This window comes from Sphaeramia orbicularis, chromosome 13 (assembly GCF_902148855.1).
Source record: "Sphaeramia orbicularis chromosome 13, fSphaOr1.1, whole genome shotgun sequence".
NCBI lineage: Eukaryota > Metazoa > Chordata > Actinopteri > Kurtiformes > Apogonidae > Sphaeramia > Sphaeramia orbicularis.
The window spans coordinates 16361394-16367393 of NC_043969.1; positions in this window are offsets into that span (position 1 = coordinate 16361394).

Here is a 6000-nt window from a genome sequence, read left to right on the forward strand (position 1 = left end):
TGCAGGAATGTGGATTTAAAGTTGGTTAAGATAAATAAATCTCTACTCCTGATTACAAGGCAGCTGCAGAGTCAATCCGAGGGTGCATCTTAAATAAATTATTGATCCCATGACCTTTCCCTGTGTTAAAGCCGGAGTAAGTCATTCCTGAGGAAGAACACTGATATGGTAACTCACACTGAGCATCAGAGCTCCTTCAGAAACTCCATCCCACAAATTCATGGACACGCCTTGTGATTGCACATCATCGCAACTGTTATGGCATGAACATCAGTGCCCTGTGTGGCTGATCTGTTATAATTGTGCTGTGTGAATCACTCGAAGCCAAGACAGGGCTGCAAACACTGGATTCTTTTTTTTTTTTTTTTTTTTTTTTTTGCATACACACAGAATAAACAGCTACCAGCCTGTGAGGTAATATTTGGTGAATTCAACAAAAAGCGTGTAGGATTAGAATCACAGTCTGCACCTCTAAGGTTTGGTCTTGTTTGATTCAGCTCTGTCGACTGGACTCACGCTCGGGGTAGTTTGGATTGTACAAATATTAGCTCTCTGTATAAGACTGTTAATTATTCTGGCTGTATTTGCACAGAATTATAACAGGTGAGGCATTGGCCTGTAGACACCTATCATTAATCATGTTCCAGAGGCATGTGTGTCTATTCATGTCTGCACCACCGAGCTGTCACGGCTAAACGATAGAATACGTTGATTGTTAATGACTCCTGAAATGACAGAAGCTAATGCTAATCTAGCATCTGCATAGGATCAACACCCACACAGTCAGCAGGAGAAACTGCATATTGGTAGATGTCAGCAGCAATAATATCCATTTCCATACAGGGTGGGGAAGCAAAATTTACAATGAACATTTAGTTGTTTTTTCTCAGCAGGCACTACGTCAATTGTTTTGAAACCAAACATATATTGATGTCATAATCATACCTAACACTATTATCCATACCTTTTCAGAAACTTTTGCCCATATGAGTAATCAGGAAAGCAAACGTCAAAGAGTGTGTGATTTGCTGAATGCACTCGTCACACCAAAGGAGATTTCAAAAATAGCTGGAGTGTCCATAAAAACTATTTATAATGTAAAGAAGAGAACGACTATGAGCAAAACTATTACGAGAAAGTCTGGAAGATACTATTAAAGAAGAATGGGAGAAGTTGTCACCTGAATATTTGAGGAACACTTACGCAAGTTTCAGGAAGCGTGTGAAGGCAGTTATTGAGAAAGAAGGAGGACACATAGAATAAAAACATTTTCTATTATGTACATTTTCTTGTGGCAAATAAATTCTCATGACTTTCAATAAACTAATTGGTCATACACTGTCTTTCAATCCCTGCCTCAAAATATTGTAAATTTTGCTTCCCCACCCTGTAAATGTATTTAATGCACATTTGGAAAATTTGCAATGGAAAATATTTAAACAAAAAACTGAATTTAGCAAATTCAGATTTATACAGATTTGTGTGTTCATTTTACAGCAGCTGCATATCGAGCAACTATCCTTACTTGCCCCCGCTAAGATTGTGGTGTTAGAGCAACACTGCTATCTTATGAAAGCATATTTCCTATCTGTCTTTTTATATCTGCTGCAGCAGCATGACTAATGACACAAAATACCACAAATTACAGTGAAATATACAAAATTACTGTTACGTCTATAGGCTGTGTCAGTGCTGTGAGAACAATGGGAGTAGCTGATGACAACCATCATTATTGACAATTACAATAAACAAAACAGATGCTGTTAAAAGGCAGCAATGTTTACTTTCAGTTTAGAGTCGTGTGTTAAAGTCCATTATTTTGTTCCTTCATCAGTCATGACCCTAAGATGTCAGTACACAAGAAGATGTAACTGTGGGTCTTCATCATACACAAGTTGTTCAAGCACGTTTTCAACAGAATGACAGGCTTGTTTGTCTGTACTTATGTTCTGATTTATGGTCAAACTGATTGAAAATCCATTTTCAGAAACATAATTGCACCGTGTCCTTGACATTTCAGTGTAAAAAAAAAAAAGTCAGTTAAGTCAACATAGAGTTCTTTATAAGAAGCTACACAGACACACACATACACACACACACACACACACACACACATATATATATATTTTAAAAAAGAGAGAGAGAAACGTGTGCCTGACAAATATTTGACTTAATTACATTCTCCATCATACACTATGTGTTTGGCAGGGCTTGTTGACAGAAAATCGCCCATATCAGGTCCTATTGTGTCGATTTAGTGGGAAGAAATGTCAACTAGTTTATCTTCTGCCAGTAGTGATGTGATAGATGTGTCTTCTTTACAAAGACTTGCTTTAATTTAATCTTTGGCACATTGACATTTTGCAAATGTAGACAGGCTGAAGTATATAAATTGTCACGGGATGGCGTAAAAAAAAAAAAAAAAAAAAAGAAAAGAAACATTGCCAATTGTAAAGCCAAAAATGTGCGCGCACTGAACAATCATCTTTTCCCTAATTAAGGTTCGGTTTGCACTTCAGTGGTAAGGACCCTTTCTAATGGTTGGAGCTCTCAAATTGCTTTTCATTTGGAGTGCATTCAAAACAAATAGAACAGCCCGCAGATGTGACATTTGGAGTGCAAGCCTCTTCTATTACAAGTCCATTTGTTAGTCTCTTCACTTAGAGTTGGAAGCATTCAAGAAAATGTTAGCATGTATGAATGTTAATAACACAGTCACTGGACACAGAGAAGATTTCCTTAGAGAACAACTGGAGGGTTTATTTTGGCCATCTTTGACTGGGACGCATTAAATACCCAAATTTAATTTTTGTAGTTCTTTAAATCATAATGAAAAACTATTTTGTGTAGTTTGACAAAAGGCAGTAATGACTTTTAAAATATTTCTTTTTCCAGCAGGACTGTGCTCTGCTATGTTATCAAGAGAAGAAAACTGGAATTTCCTCAGTGATAAAGAATAAAGCAATGACTTTTTCTGTGTTTCTGTTGATCAGCTTTGGAAAGAATGAGCAAATACTGACTCAGCTCCAAAGATTTATATAGATAAACGATTATGAAGCAGTTGTTTTTTTTTTTTGTTTTCCGCTAACAAATTTGAAACTTTTACACCCTCACAACTTTCAGGGAAATGCACAATTCATAATCACAGCACTGAATGGGACACGCACTGACAGTTCAATGAAACTTTTAGTTAAAGTTTATACAAAGCCTTTTTTTTTTTTTTCTTATAAGCCGACAGAAACACTGCCAAGTATCTCTATTGTGCGTGTTAAGAAAAACATTTGATGTGACAACGCCAGAGCACAAACAGACAACCGATGACAATAGCCAGCCGCGTGTCAAATCTAAACACAATAAAGACAATAAAAACATAACAAATAAACAATTTAGAAAGATTACGCTTCTTGGCATACTCTAGAGATGAGAAGCCGAGGCCCAAGGTGAACAGCCATGGTTTTATCGTTGTGTGAAGGAAGAGGTGGGCGGATGATGGACAAGTGCGAAGTGTCAGGCACACACTCTGGCAGCATAAGATGACTGGCAGTCGACAGATGGCTTACTTCATGTAAAGCCATGAGAGGAGTGGAGTAAAAGAAGGAGACAGAGGAGAGGTGCTCACACACATCACCCTTCAATCCCCATCGATGCTCGCCCTGCCCCCCTCCCACTTCTTGGCCGAATAAGTGCCCCACATGGCGCCCAATGCACAGCTGTTGGCATTGACATGACTCACGGAGCCCTGTTTCTGCCTGCTGGACGGAGGCGACAGAGGGGGCGGAAGTGTATGCATGCATGGCGTGAGTGTGTCAGAGAGACAGTTGTGTGTAAAAGTAGGGTGGGGTGGTTAAAATGGGTCAGAGATGGGAGTAGCCGAGGCTTTACAATAGAAACAGGGGCCAACGCGGACCCCTTCTGCCCTCCACAATTCACCCCGGAGCTGGAGTTCCATCGGAGGGTGTAATAATTCCTTAATTGTGCCATGGATGGGAGCTATTGAGTTATTCACACAAGCATGGAAGGAGGAGGGTTAGGCCCAGGGGTTGTGACCAAGACTGTAGTCAGCGAAGGAATAGAGAAAGGACAGAAAACAATGAGTCATTTCTCTAATGAGCTGCACATTCCCTCTAAGTGTGTCTTGGTCAGTCAAATGAAAACCATTCACATTACAAAGCAACATCTTTAATGACATGTGTGAGCTGGAACTTACTAATTAGGCACACAAAAGGAAAAGCCAGTCCGGCGAAGATTGGAAAACAAAATGCCTCCAAGCACGACAACTGTGATTGGATATATATATATATATATATATATATATATATACAGTATTTTTTTTTAAATTTTTATTCTGTATTTATTCATTTACCAATTGCAGTTTTTTGGTTCTGACATTGATAAAGTCAATGTTTGTTTGAATCAAAACTGTTTATAGAACTAAAAATGACAGTATGTACTAAGGAAAAATGGCAAATTGAAGACTATGGCATATATCAAACATAAGGTAAAGGCAGATATTCTGTTTGGAAAGTCTAAACTCTGCTCCTTTATGCACTCATAGACTATGGTTCCATACTGCCCCCCTGTGGCCATAATTTTTTTTTTTTTTTTTTTCTGTCTATCACTGTTTTTCTTTTATTCTTTCTTTGTCATCTGGTTTCACAATTATATTATATTGTTATATTACATTTTAAGTATCACTTTATTGATGATCTATGCATTTTCACACGGACTGAGTTCCTTGTTGTGAATCTTCTCACCTGTAATCTCCAAAAAATGTGTGCAGGCTCATTTGCATAATGAAGAAATTTACTGAACTGATTTACACATATGGAGAAAATCTTTGACAATCAGGAGTGAAATGTCAAGCGTAATCAGAGCGCGGAGTTAGGTGATTGGAGAACAGCTCCATCTGTGATAATAATTAGAAATCTCTGGAATGAGGAAAACTCATCTGGAAATTAGTCATTTACTTTTCAGGTGTCTTAAACTACTTCATCGTCAAGGAGCAATTTTCACCCAAGAAGCCACTTATTTAATTATCTCCCGTTTAATTAACTTTTCAAGTTGTAAGTGTAAGCGTTTATACCAAACATCACTTCTGTTCATCATGTCAAAGATACTGGCTATTTTGGGATAGTTCATATGATCCTCTGTGTTACTTATTGTTTGGTGTTTCATCATGGGATCAGTAGGGTTCAGATTAGTTTATTTCCAATATTTCTAACCCATACTATCTCAATATTTCATGTTGAAAACATTAAAGTGTCAGAAAATGATAAAAAAAACAAAAAAAAACAAAAACAAAACATTGTGATAATTAATTTGAACAGAGGGAGCAGAGGTCAAAAAGACTAAAGGCATGAGAAAAGTGGAATCACGTTGAATAGAAATGTCAACTACATAACAGCGATGAATGAACATGAGGCAAACGGCATGGTCTTTTGTTATTTAAACCTGATGTTGTAACACCTATAAAAAATACAGTGTTGCACTGCGACACAGCTGATATGGTGAGGACTACAGCATTTATACATAATGCATTTACAATATACTGTATCATTTTCTGGATTTACTTTGCAAAGTGCTTTAGTGAGTACCCTCAAATGTAGACATGAAATGATAATACATGTACAGAATAACATCATCTCTTTAATTTGCATCAACTTAATTCTATACTGCTGAACTTGCCATATTATAGCCCAGGCTCTGGCGTTACAAAGAAGAATGAATAATGTAAACTGATAAATACTCTAGTCAACATTTGCTAGGGATCAGGACAATAACTTTGCTATAATCGGGGGTGTAATTCTGGAAACTTGAAAATTTACTTTCCCAGTGGAGTACAGCCTGTGGATGCGGATGGTGGCCACACACATTATTGACATCACACCGTATGTGTTTCAGAACATTCTGAGTGGTTTCAGTGAAAACAAAATTGGAAGAGTAATTGTTGTGAACTCTAATTTCTAGGGTTGTATCACCCTTTTGCCAGAAAGTGCAATA